The following is a 14,903-nucleotide window of genomic DNA, read 5'->3' on the forward strand; positions in this document are numbered from 1 at the left end:
TTGTTTCACCACTAAACCTACTGGTAGTAACCCAGCAGTTAACTTATATTAAGGGCTTATTATGTGATGGAAGCATTAATTTACATGCAGTGTCACATCAGACTCTCACAACAGTTCTACAAGAGGTAATATTAATCCTTTTGTTTAAATGAGAAAACATATGATTAAGGGGAGTGTACCTGTATTCACTCAGCTGCAAAAGGTTAGTGGGTGTTTTCAAATTAAATCAAGTGTGTCTAATCTAGTGCCAGCTCATAAGGGCTGGACACACTGTTTCCCATATTCTTGTGAGGATGACTGCCCATCCTGGTTGGCATAGGTCAGTCCACTTTATACCTGTCATCCCTGTGTAATTAGAAATAAAGCTACTCTTCACTTTCAAAGTGTCTGTTTTGATAAAAAATTATATAATCATTCTAATCATACTCCATACTGCTATAATTGACCTATTTGTACCTTACAACCCAAAATAGTATGTAGACATGTGTGTGTGCCCACATGTGAGCATGTGTATCTGTGATTAGTGACTGGTTTGCTAACTACAGTAAAGGATGAAAAATGACCCCAGTGTAGCAATTCTTTCATTGATGTGATGTTCTGTCCTCAGTTTCAAGAACACTATTTAATAAAATATGAAATAAAAAGTAGATAATTATATGCTGAAACTAGATTACAAGTATAATTAATTTGAATAATTACCATAAAACTTCATCATCTATGTATAAAATGTGCCCTTAATGGAAATCATGAATACTTTTCCCCAAAAGGTAGATTAAATTAATATTCATAGGTGGTCAAGTATCTACAAAACTCAGTAATTTTAAGCCTACTGCATATTTCTCTTTCAATAAATAATTTTTATTCTGTAAATTTTGATACTCCAATGTCAGGTGATTTAATATAAATTGTTAAAATAATTTTTGATATTTTGTTCCTGTGCTGGGTAGAGTTGCTCCTGGTTGGTGATGCTTGTGTCATATCAACCAGAGAGAGAGTAATTCCTTGTTAATCCTAGGTTGGCTTTTGTTCTGAGCCTGTGCCTGGCTCATGCCCTGGACACATGGATAAATATATATATATTTGAAATTTTTTTCTTTTGATGTATGATTTTGTAGATTGAATGATAGAAGTATAAGTTGAAAATGGCATACTGTATAGAATCAACTTTATAAAGTATACCATTAATCTAAGTATGTATACATAAACTTTAAATAAAAATATATACAAAATTAACTGTATATATACTCAGTGTATCTTATATATCTATAGTATACATCATTTTATTAGAGCATATTACAGACATAATTTATTATACAAATGCATATTTCCCATATCACCATTTTTCATTTTATATATTATTTTTACAACATATAATAATAGAAGCTAACATTTTTTTTTTGAAAAATCATTAAGTGTAAAACACTCTTCTAAGCACATTGCATGTTCTTCATCATCTAATCCTCATAATGACCCTATGGCTGTGAGGCGCTGTTATATTCATGATCTCAGAATTAGGAAACTGAATCATTCCTCAAGATTATACCACTATGAAGTAGTAGGGCTAGGAAATGAATCTGAACAAAGAGTTCACAATGCTTTCCCTTCATGGGTCACACATGCAGAACTCATACACATGTCATTTAGTCTCAAAGCTAATGTTAAGTCTTATTTTTTCCATAAAAGAAAAATGATTTTTACAGTTTCCTGCTGGTTCTTTATCTTCTGATCTACGCTTGTAACACACTATGGTCTGTATTGTACAAGCTCAATACTCAAGTATAACCAACACCTTCAGTCAGGACTGGCACACTAATTGAAGAGGATTTTTAGGTTAGTTTGTTTTCTGTGTAGTTTGCTCCAAGTGCATATAAATTTCATCACAAATAATTATTTGTTCCTTGTCGTTTGCTGTGATAATGTTTCATAGTTATGCATCTATACAAATACTAGCTTTCAGGAGGTTTGAAGCATTAAAATAGGTCTGTCCCGCAAATATTGTTGTTGTATCTACCTGGGAAAAGGTTTGCCTTTCTCCTATATGTGGAGATTATTGGGGGGGTGGGAGGGGCATGGTTTAAGGGTTTCCATGCTGGGATGCCATCAAAAACTTAGAAGTATCTCTAAAAATATCTTCCTCCATTGTCCCAAAATAAATATCTCCCATGACTTACTGAAACATGTTATTACACATTTTGGGTAGTTACTATTAGCCTTGGCTTTTGTAACTTAAAAGAGTTTTAGACCGTGTGAAGGTGTGTGTGTGTGTGTGTGTGTGTGTGTGTGTGTGTGTGTGTAGGGGGGCATGTTTGTGTGTGTGAGTTATATATAATATAAGCAGTTATTGTATCTATTTAATCTATTTAGTTTTTTGGTTTTGTTTTGTTTTTTGTTTTGTATTTTTTCGAAGCTGGAAACGGGGAGGCAATCAGACAGACTCCCTCATGCGCCCGACCGGGATCCACCCGGCACGCCCACCAGGGGGCGTTGCTCTGCCCATTTGGGGCATCACTCTGTTGCGACCAGAGCCACTCTAGTGCCTGCGGCAGAGGCCATGGAGCCATCCCCAGTGCCCGGACCATCTTTGCTCCAATGGAGCCTTGGCTGCAGGAGGGGAAGAGAGAGACAGAGAGGAAGGAGAGGGGGAGGGGTGGAGAAGCAGATTGGTGCTTCTCCTGTGTGCCTCGGCAGGGCATCGAACCGGGACTTCTGCACGCCAGGCTGATGCTCTACCACTAAGCCAACCAGCCAGGGCCTCTATTTAGTTATTTTTAACAACAAGAATCTTTTTGGATAATAAATATTTCCTAGAATCATATAATTAGTTAGGTCTCAATTTTATGTGAGATGAGAAGAAATGAGAAATAAATTAAATTCTGGTAATTTTCTGACCAACAAGTTGAATGTACATGTTTTTCAGTCTAGGCCTTTAAAACATGGCCTATTATTCTGTATTTAATAAAAAAATTTTATTTGCGTTAACTTCTATCAGCGTTTTTAAAAATCAGTGTAATTTCAATGATTGTCCAAGATTCGTGAAGAGTTAGAAATTCCAGGTTTAGAACACTTGATTCTTAACTGTTTAATAAGAATCTTACTGTTTCACTCCTCTGCAACCTTGCCTTTTTCTCCCCAGTGGGATTTCTCTGATTCATTAACTCTGAATATATAGTCACATCAGACAGGCCTATGGGGGAATGAGGCATTTAACCAGAGGACCTCTGATGGAATTCTTTTACAGCCAGAAATCCTTCTGGTTATATATTTAAAACCACCTCTAAAGTTTTACTAACTTAGGCCCTGGTCAGTGGCTCAGTGGATAGAGCATTGGCCCATCGTATGGACATCTCAGGTTCAATTCCTTCTCAGGGTACACAGAAGAAGCAATCATCTGCTTCTCCCCCTCCTGCTCTCCCTTTTCTCTCTCTTCCCCACCCACAGCCAGTGGCTTGATTGATTCACACATGAGCCCTGGTGCAGTAGATAGCACCATCAGAGTGTGACAGCCTCAGCTGCTAAAAATAGCTCAGTACTCAAGCATTGGCCCTAGATGGCATTGCTGGCTGATCTAGTCAGGGCACATGCGAGAGTCTGCCTCACTATCTCCCTTCTCACCTAAAAAAAATATTTTTTTTACTATCTTAAAAAAACTAAATCATTGACACAAGAAAAGGAAAATATTATAACTTTGTTTTTGCCAGCTTATTTAGTATTATTTAAGCACCAGTAAATCAGAAAAAAATTTATTTGGACTAGGATTCCCGATATCAAATGTAGCTCTAAAAATTGACAAGGAGGTGAATTCTTTCTTGATTGAAAAATGGGAAAAGTAGTTACCTTTTTTCACTATGACTGCCATCGTTATCATTATCTCCTGAAAATAGGAGATGCAGGCACAGCAGTGTGACCCAGGGGAGCTGCCTTCCTGGGACAGAAACCCCAGGGAGCCTAAGCTGGGAGGAACACTATCACTGTAGTTCTGAAGAATTGCTGGAGGTTGAGGGTTGACTGGCAGGAGGAGGGGAAGAATAATTATTATGAAAGGCACTCAGAGACTTTTCAATAGCAAAGCTTTACACTCAGGGGAAAAGACTCTATCAGATTTTCCTACTGGGAACAAGGAAATTTCTCCCACTCCAGCCACCTGCTGGCTTTCTGTATCACATAAGGGGGAAAAGTAGTTAACAGGGGCCAGGAGTTCAAGAAAACAGAATGGGAGAACAGCAATCAGGGAAAGGAGGAGAGGTTGGAGGGAAAGCAAAGCTACGCCACTGGAAAGAGCAAACATACGATGGCTCTGACCTAAGACACAGGCTTTCTGGAAGACCGATATGCAATCAGAAGATTGCAAAATGTTTCTCCCCACCTCTCCTAACCACCAGACTCAAATGGACTCCTTATAAAAAAACAACCCAGCAAATTACAGCTGAAAGAGCTGCAGGACACAGAGTTTCTCTGAAAAGGGAGTCCACAGACATAAGGACACAAGCACACAAAATGATTTTAAAGTTGCTAGAGCCCCTAGTTAGAGTAAAAATTGAGAACAGCTAAATTACTAGCCAGAATAACAAAAATTCACACTATATTTTGGTTTTCTTTAGCTCAGATTATCCAGGAAAGTATTTAGATTTCAATGAATAATTACAAAGTATGGCAAAGCCAAGAAAAAAACAAAACAAAGAACTCATCAGAACCAGACTCAGATATGATACAGATGTTAGAATGATCAGACAGAGAAGATAAAATTACTTTATTAATATGTGAAGGTCTTTAATGGAAAAAAGTATACAACATGCAAGAACAGATGGTTAAAGTATGCAAAGTGTCTCTAAAAATAATAAAATGATATGCTAGAAATAAAATATGAAACGAAGATGAAGATTGCCCCTTATAGGTTCATCAATGAACTCAAAAGGCTGAAGAAAGAATTGGAAGTCTTGAAGGTAGGGCAATCGAAAATCACCAATCTGAAACGCAAAGTCAAAAAATAAAAGTAAAAAATTAGAACTAACTTCCGAGAATGGTGCCACAATGGAAAAAAAAATGTAACATATAAATAGAATACTAGAAGGGAAGCAAAGAGAGAATGAAGCAAAAGATATAAGGTAATAATGGCAAATAACTTTCCAAAATTAAGGATAGTCACCAAACAGCAGATTCTGAATGTTCAAGAATATGAAGCCGGATATATAGCAAATAAACCACACCTTGGCATATATCACGTTCAAACTGCAGAATATCAAAGGCAAAAAGGAAACTTTAAAAGCAAGCACAGGAAAGACTTCGGTTTCTATGAAGAAAGAACAAATATCAGTGAAGGAATAAATCATGGTAAAATATTTTATTTTTATTCTTAATTGATCTAAAAGTTGTGTTACTGAAATAACACTAAGAATATATTAGGTGAACAATGAAATGGCTAGTGGACAGCAGAAGCTAAGTTTCTAACTGTTTTAATAGAAGGTTATGAACAGTAAGGGGAGATGGTTAGAATGACCCTTGTGCTGATGATTGCAAGTTGGAGACATCAGCATAAACTTAGGTTTAGCTCACTATAGATACAGATGAATGCACTGTAAATATTTATGGACCTGTGCCTATGCATGGATTGGTATACCCACATCTATTCTGTTGCTTAGTAAGCTGAGAGAGACTGTAAGCAACGACATTATTTTCTAATACCATTTCTAATAAAAGAAATTGGGTCACTGGAGAAATGGCTAATTCTACAACTCAGAAGAGAAATATATAACATGGTCCTGTAGCACCAGAAGATATGGAAGTATTCTAAAACAAAACAAAATAAAAGGCACAATTATTGGCATATATAAATAAGTTATAGGAGTCGATTGAAAGAGCCTCTAGTGGTCAAATGTAGAACAATTTTAGCAAAAAAAAAAAAAAAAAAAAAAGTAGTATTGCCTTGTAATCCAAAATATAAAATGAACATTTATGAGTCCATACTAATATAAATATATGATTGAATAGCTAAATACTTGAAATTTAGATAGACAAAACCCCCATGCAGCAGAATAATGAATGATTAACTTAAATTTTTTGCCCTTAAGGGAAGTAGAGCCTAACTCTTTTACTTAAGTGCATGTTGTGCATAGTAAAATCTTTCCAAAGAGTAGAGAAAGGGAAAATGAGTTATTTTACAGTGGAGGAAATCTAGCAAACACTATCAGAGCCTGGTGATCAAAGTTAACATCAACAGTGATAATTCATGTTGACAGTACTTACCCTAGATATGATGTATTGAGAATGACACTTTATCTCTGTGGTCTTCCTCACAAAAACCAATAAATCTAATCTAATCATGAGAAAAGTATTGGATAAATCCCACTTGAAGCAAATTCCACAAAATGTCTGACTAATACTCCTCAAAACTGTCAGGGTCATCGAAAATAAGGAAAGTCTGAGAAACTGTCATAGTCAACAGGAGCCTAAGGAGACATGAATACTAAATGTAATGTGTTATCGTGAATGTTATCCTAAAATGAAAAATGGACATAGTTAAAAACTAAGAAAATCTGAATACAATATGGTCTTAGTTAATAATGTGTCAATACTGTCTCCTTTGTAAAGGATGTTCTATACTAATGTAATATTTGAATAACAAGTGAAATTGGGTGTGAAATATACGGAAACATTCTGTCCACATGTATAATATATATGCAAATCTTTGCCACTGTTTCCTAAATCTAAATCTGTTTTAAAATGAAAGCTTATTACAATTTAAAATACTTTATTCATTTTAGAGAGGAGAGAGAGAGAAAAGGAGTGAGAAGCAGGGAGCATCAACTTCCATATGTGCCTTGGCCTAGTAAGCCCAGGTTTTTGAACCACCGACCCCAGTGTTCCAGCTTGATGCTTACTGCGCCACCAAAAGTCAGGCAAGGCTTATTACAATTTTAAAAAATACCCACTAATGGCTGATGTTGAGGAAGGACTTGAAGAAACAAAGGTTTAAAAATTCATATGCAAATTAGTAGAATTCTTTTAGACAAAAAGGACTAATGTCTGAATTATAAGAAGATGGCTGTGAAACAGGCCCTATTATTTAATTATAGATCCTCTTTTATGTGGTTTTATAAAGAAATTAAACCCATAGGAGATAAAGGGGCTTGATCAATGCGATGCTTTTATATTATTTCTATTTCTGGAATCTACACAGAGATCAAAATCTGGAAGATGAAATTGTTACTCTTCACTTTATTCTAAAACTCTCTAGTCTAAGATTTATTAAAACGATTTTATTTCTTCTGACTTGGTCATTTATCTGAGGTTTACATTTTTATTTTGTAAAATGTACCTATAGATTTAAATTCTTAGAATAATATTTAAAGCCTAAATTTGAAGGTACTGCTTTTTTTTTCTTTCTTTCTTTCTTTTTTTTTTTTTTGTATTTTTCTGAAGCTGGAAACGGGAGAGACAGTCAGACAGACTCCCGCATGCGCCCGACCGGGATCCACCCGGCACGCCCACCAGGGGCAACGCTCTGCCCACCAGGGGGCGTCGCTCTGCCGAGACCAGAGCCACTCTAGCGCCTGGGGCAGAGGCCAAGGAGCCATCCCCAGCACCCGGGCCATCTTTGCTCCAATGGAGCCTTGGCTGCGGGAGGGGAAGAGAGAGACAGAGAGGAAGGAGAGGGGGAGGGGTGGAGAAGCAGATGGGCGCTTCTCCTGTGTGCCCTGGCCGGGAATCGAACCCAGGACTTCTGCACGCCAGGCCGACGCTCTACCACTGAGCCAACCGGTATTGCTTTTAAAAAGGAATAATTCCTCTATTATTCTCTTGTTAACATCTACTTCTATATGTCACAAAACACCACTCTGCAATTGTATATTTGCATAAGGAAGTTCTTTGAATAAATTATTTTTTTCTCATAGATTTGGAAGCATTGAGGTCTTTGGAATACCATTTTTCCAACCATTATTCAAATGAATATAATTTCCATAAATAAAGCACCTATTTGTGTAAAAATTGTTAAACCAACAAGCATCAACAGCAGTCATAGCTTTATGGGGCTTCCAAAATCCCTTGGTGACAGAATTTTATGACATTTCTAAAAATCTTATTTCATGATTTCAGATCAATAAAGGAGAAAATTCTTTCCCTTCTCCTCGTCTGAGGTCCAGGATCTTCATAACTGCTGCTTTATTTTCGTGACTGATTTAACAGTGCAGATACCCTTTCCTAGATATATCACAGGGAAAAGATAATTTTTCATTGAACAGTTATTACACTGATACTTGCATATGTATAAGCACAGGGCAGCTAGGATCTTTTTCTTTTTAACCTTAGAGTCACTACACGTTTCCAAGTCTAAGATAAACAATTGATACTGGGAAGTGGAACAACTCTTCCAGAAACTGAGAGCAGTGGGTCTGCCTTTGTATAAGTTTCTAGCATTTGCACATAAAGACACGCATTTGGGTAGTTTGCTCATATTCAATATGGAGTGTCCCAACTGCACAGAGTTATGCACAATGTCACCTCAGAGGTGTTTGCCTTCCTCTTATCATAGTTACCTATTCACACATAGTTGTCTGCCTCACACAATGAGTTTTCATCTAATGATTTGAAGCCAGGAAACTTCCCACTTTCAGTATAAGACTGGAGCTTACGCAGGAAAGAACATGAAGTTTTAGGTTGAGTTTCCAAGATATGTCTATACTAAGAAGTAAGAGGCTATGAAATAATTTCTCTTCGCTATAAAACAAATGCATGTGTATTAATTTAATATTAGCCCATGATGAAATCATTTATATTATAGATAATGATTGTTGTATATATAAGAAACAAAAAGAATTCATTTAAAAAGGATTTTAAGATTTGTAATTCTATGAGCAAGGCCAAAAAGAGCAGCATAGATATATGTTGTCCTCCAAATCATGAAAATAGTTTTTTTATGCAGATTCTGAGTGATGGCGTAGTCTGTAATGGTATTTCACCTGTTCAGTTGCTTAACACTGTCACTGTTCCTGCAATTTCTAAATGAAGCAAATCATTGCATATTCCAAGCAGGTCTGCTCACTGACATGATATTAATGAATAGTGGCACCACATCAAGTTTGGAGGAGGACCAGCCACAAGGAAGTTATTTATGTAACTTATTATTCCAGGCTGCAAACCAAGAAGCAATGGCTCTTTAACAGCCAGGGCCAAGAATTAACAGAGCAAAGGATGTCTTATTCCTGACAAATCAATATACTGAGGCTTTTTACTTCATTCCACTGGAGTAATTAAAACAGTTGTATCCAAAGGGATCCATAGGACATGATGCATAACACATTTTAGACACCTCCTACAACCATCTCTAAACAGCACCATAGCCAAGCATTTCCAGAAATTGCAGGCAAAAGGGACAAGTGAAACATAAAGCAGTGTTCTTCATTAATTCATGCAGAGGTGCTCTATAGTGATGGCATATGTTTTGGTGGCATTTTTTCTCATTGAAATGAACTAATCCATGAAGCATCCATAGGAACAAGCAACCTAAGGTTTTATCATATGCTCATGTAGAGAACTGTCTTAGGTGTTAACAGCTTATAAGGTCCACGGTTTTGACTGATTGACTTAAGGGTTTAAATACATCGCTGTTGCTATTTAATCGCATAGTAATGATCAAAAGTAATAATGCATATAATTAAAAAGTAAAATAATAGAAAATATCTTTTAATTAAAAGACCTTCTGCTACATCCTAGTCATCTCAAATCACTCTCCTTAGATGGAAAAAAACCCTACCTTTAATAGTTTTAGTTTTTGGTTTTCCAGTGGTTATTTGATATTTCTAACCCATACCTGTATACAACTCTTTATTCAGTTATTGATTTTTATAAATTAGATATGAGAAGATTGTTTACTAAAATCTTTCTTCATAAATGAGTCACCTTACATATGAGTCCTAGAGTTCAGAGGACATTTAAACTGAAAAATGAGAAGGGATTGACATCATCAGCATGTAGGGAATTTATAAAATGTGAAACTAAATGAAATTATCTGGGAAGAGTGTTTAAAGAAAAGAAATGCTCTCAGAATAGATGAATGGAGTACTTTAGTGTTTAAGGTTGAATAAAGGAAAAGTTGTCATCTGAGATGACTTTAAAGTGGCAACAAGAGAAATAAAGAAACAATTAAGGAATGTCACAGAAACTGCTTCAATTAGAATTTCATTAAAGATAACAGAAACCTAGCAGTTTTAAACAGAATGGGATTAAATACAGAAAATTGAATGCTTGCAGGTTTGACGGTTAGGCTACTCCCACAAAATTACTCCCAGAACAAGGTAGCTGCGGTTTCCTATCAAGGGAGGTTTCATATGTAATAAGCAGAAGTCTAGTGAAACACATAGGCATGTTCGCAAGATCAAACTCCATGACTGTACTACCTTAGCCACAACCTGGAGATAAAAACCACCACAGGGTCAATTGGCTTTATAGTTATGTTGCACAAGCAAAAAAAGAACTTCATGCTCTATGCTTTGCTCCCTCTATTGGTTTCAATTTCTGACTCACTAGTGCATTTCAGTGGCATTACTTAAATCCCTGCATCTAGAAACTGATATATATGAAAGTTTGGGGAATACAGTTTTTAGTTTTCTAGCTATTATAGCACAGGAAGGTAAAATAGAAGGATATTAGAACACATAAAATATCAAAAGAGATGCATGAAGAGCCATTTCAAGAAGAGATGAGTAGCCAGTTGTGTGCAATGTTACTGACAGGACAAATAAGGTAGAAATAGAAGTGATAACTAAATTCAGCATCATGGGACATTCTTGAAGATCTCAAGAATAACGAGGAGAATGAACACTTAGCAAGATGGAGTAAGTTGAAGCGTAAATAAGAAGTGAAGAAATGGGGCCTGACCAGACGGTGGTGCAGTGGATAGAATGTTGCACTAGGATGCAGAGGACCCAGGTTCAAAACTCCAAGGTCACTGGCTTGAGCACAGGCTCATCCAACTTGAGCATGGGCTCACCAGCTTGAGCGGGGGGTCACTGGCTTGAGCATGGGATCATAGACATAACCCCCTGGTCACTGGTTTGAGCCTAAGGTTGCTGGCTTGAGCCCAAGGTCGCTGGCTTGAGCAAGGGGTCACTTGCTCTGCTTTAGCCCTCCAGTCTAGGCACATATGAGAATGCAAGCAATGAACAACTAAGGAGCTGCAATGAAGAATTGATGCTTCTCATCTCTCTCCCTTCCTGCCTGTCTGTCCCTATCTCTCCCTTTCTCTGTCTCTTTCTCTTTCTCTGTCAAACAAACAAACAAAAAGAAGTGAAGAAATGGGGACAAGACTAGAAACAACTCTTTCTCAGAGTGTTTTTCTGAAAAGAAACAGAGAAATGGGACAATAGTTGAAGGTGGATAGAAGGGACAATAATTTTTTTTTGTATTTTGTTGTTTTTAAATAGATCATGTTGGTAAACTGATGAGAATAATCCAATAGGGAAGGAGAAATGATATTTCAAAAAAAATAATGGACAACTATAAGGTAAAATTCTTAATAGATAACAACCAAACTTAGTGCTTTTCCAAATAGAGAAAATAAAGAGAGAGAGAGAGGCAAAAGGGAATCTAAGATGCTTGCACAGAACTGAATAAAGTATTATAAGCCTAACTGAATAAAAAGACAAATGAAGATAGTAGATAAAGGATGAATATTAGAAAAACTTGGTGGATCAATAAATTGAAGTTCTAAATCAGGGAAAAACATTTTTGAATGTACCAACTAGAGTCAAGGGAAAATGGAAGTGGCCAGAGTGATGTGGTTGTGGCTATTGGTGATGAAAAGGTCTAGACTGTGTTAAAAGAAATGTGAGGTTGAGGTGAGTTTAATAAAAAGTTTGCTTTCTTTGAAGTGAGTAAAGAAACAGAACCAGAGAAGATGGCTGTGTTCATCTTGGCTTAGTTACTGATAATAACAGTAGCACAAATGGAGAATAAAACGCTGACACAGGAGAAAATACAAAGAAATAAAAACCTTTTTAGTGCATGAGGCAAGATGATTTGGAGGTCTAGATATCCAATGAGTAGTTTAGTAGAATGGTATTCATATCAGTTCTTAAGCCAGATCTGGTGGAATTCAGGTAGAGTGGCATATAAAAAGAATTTTATAAAACCTAGTCTTAGAGGAGCTTAGGCTTTTGCAATAAGATTTATTCTAACTTAAAACAAAAAGTTGTTCACAGGTTTCCAATGTTGCACCTCCCTCTGTCTTACCAAGGAAAAAATCCATCTAGCCTTCAATAAGCCTAGAATAAAAATTAAAGTGCAAATACTCCGTCTCATGGTTTACTAGTCTATCTATATCAAAGCTCAGTCCAGCAGTCCAGGAGCTACTCAAAGCGTGTATTTGAGAGATCCCCAACTACCAGCCCACACAGCATGGCTGCTGATGTGGCTACATGTTTCTCTCAGCAGGAAGGTGAAAACAGTCCTATCTTCTTTTAGCCCATGTGTATATTTTGGGGGCTGGAAAAGACTAGCTTCCCCTTAAACTAACCAATCAATTTCTTTAAAATTTCATGCCCTGCACTGGCTCCTCCCACTAACCAATTAGATTCTTTTTCTGGACTAGACTGACAAGTCTTTGTGGTTGCCATTCTGGCTTCCACTATGCGTACTAAAAGTGCAAGCATAGAAACACCCTCCTCCTACCCCAGCACCAGACTGGCTGTGCCTTGAAGTGGTGGTGGGGATTCCTCCTAAAATTGAGGGTGTAAGGACCAAGAAAAGATCAAATTGTTAGATTCAGGAAAGTGTGCTGGGATTGCCTGAGTGTAGAAGCAGAGACAGGGAGGTAATGATAGGGATCCTGTAAGGCTGAGAATAAAGGAAGACAAACATTTGCATTCCATTGGTCAGAGACCCTTATCAGAAGTTTATGTTTGAAATTCGCCAATGAGCTAGACCCAGCCCCTGTTGCTATGCTATGTGCGACCCCCTTAGCGAATAGGTAACTACCACATTTGCTTCTGTATAATGCTGGCTTACTTAGGATATAAAAGGACCGAGCTGTAAGCACCAGGGGCAATTCCCGTTTGTAGCTCCTTGTGGGTACGGTGTCTCCGAACACCTGGGAATTCGCCCCTGCGCAGGTTAAACTGGCCAATAAAGAAACATCTATACTCCTGAAAGTCTCCGACGTCTGTTCTCATACCCAGTGCATGCTACAAGGGCTGAGGCACAATGGACTCTGAGGACAGAGTGGATTCCTGAAATGTGCAATTGAGCTAAGGAATACTTTTAGCCTTCTAGCAATTTACACTAAATGAGATGGTGCAGTTTCTTCTTGAAGCAAGCTTTCCAAGTTTTAATAAATGTAATGTCTAATTCTCTTCATTCTCTTTGCCTACTGATACCTAGCTACCTGCCTGGGCTAACACGTTGGGCATCAGAGAAGCTGTGATTTTGAACACAACAAAGAAAATACATGTATGCTGAATTAGATATGTGTGAGGGCTAAAAATGATCATTTGGCTAATTTATGTAAGTCCTCATGTTTGCAAACACACACATTTACACAGACACACACACCATGGAAGTACTGCATTGCTTAACTAAGAAATCTCATTTAATGACCTAAATATAGGAAGTTTTAATAGCAAGTAAAATTTGAGCTATTAATGTTATAAAGTACCCAATCCACAATTCTGCGGGTTTTCATAGAGGCACCAAGTCCAAATAAGTTTTTGAAGAGTTTTATTAAAGGAGGAAATTTATTAAATATGCCAGCCGCATATATCTTACACGGGGCAGCAGTCCCAAATCGTGTGTCCCTATAATATTCTAGGGGCTGGTTATATACCTTTCATTATACATGGGCAGGGAAAAAACCTGACATCATGGCATAAGCTTATTATACCTTTTGTTTTCTCTCCTACACAGGTTTGGGAAAAGGATGAAGGGAGAGGGGATGGAACACAATTCATTAGCAAGTTTAGGATTCATAAAAAGACACTTCTACACATTAAAACTTACAAGGCAACACAATGGTAAAAATGTCACTTTACATATCATAAGACATTCCTACATGTTCTAGTGTTCATTTGCTATTCTTTTGTCCAGAGATATACACATTAACTACATGCTTTCAGGAGGGGAGAGATAGTGTCCATGGGTACAAATGCCTGTAAATGTTCCATTAATATAAGAAAAGGTTTAATTTAATCTTTCTCTGCCTGCACCTGGCTAGCCATTCACCCATTTCCCCACAGGTGTGGTGGAAGGTCAGAGAATCCAAGTCTCCTTCCTCTTTGCATTTACAACACAATGCCATCGGCCATCTCAGTTTCATGCTAATCATACAAGTACAAAGATCATTTACAAAATCTCTCTGAATGCCTAGCCCAAATTAATAAAATGTTCTTTAAGCTCCCTAAAATATTAATATTAATTCTGTAGCCTTTGGTAACTTACAACATTATATGTTACTTTGTGATAATCCTTCTAATAAAGAATAATCAAGAATATTTTTTTAAATTCTGCATATTTGCAGAAATGCTATCTCTCCTACAATAAATTCCTTGATGATATTGACTATTTCACTATTCTCTATGTTACCAGCTGCTGGCACAGTATTGGGCTCACTGACTCAACATTTGTTGAATTCAAAGTTTAAAGAACCTCAATTATGTTAAGAGATTCTCCTCAAATTAATGACTGATGTATGGGGAGCTCGAGAGTCTAAATCAGTCATTACATAACAAGTGGAAAATGTATTATGCTATAGTGACTCAAGAAATTTGAATATCAATTTTATTTATCAAGCATTATACCCTTTGTATTTAAATGTTTAGCATATTTCCAATTACTAAAATAAATGTGGATTGAAAATGTGATATATTATTTTTGTGCATGTAATAGCAAGTAATTATTAGGCATATTTTCAAGAAAAT

General features: G+C 36.9%; 1 non-coding gene across 1 annotated transcript; it reads left to right on the forward strand.

Moving 5' to 3' along the window:
• The first annotated feature begins 929 nt into the window (after positions 1-929).
• Positions 930-1,064, forward strand: LOC136396148 (small nucleolar RNA SNORA48). Its single transcript, XR_010749560.1, has one exon. It is a non-coding gene; the product is annotated as a small nucleolar RNA SNORA48 (small nucleolar RNA).
• The last annotated feature ends 13,839 nt before the right edge of the window (positions 1,065-14,903 follow it).

This window comes from Saccopteryx leptura, chromosome 2 (genome assembly GCF_036850995.1).
Source record: "Saccopteryx leptura isolate mSacLep1 chromosome 2, mSacLep1_pri_phased_curated, whole genome shotgun sequence".
NCBI classification, from domain to species: Eukaryota; Metazoa; Chordata; class Mammalia; order Chiroptera; family Emballonuridae; genus Saccopteryx; species Saccopteryx leptura.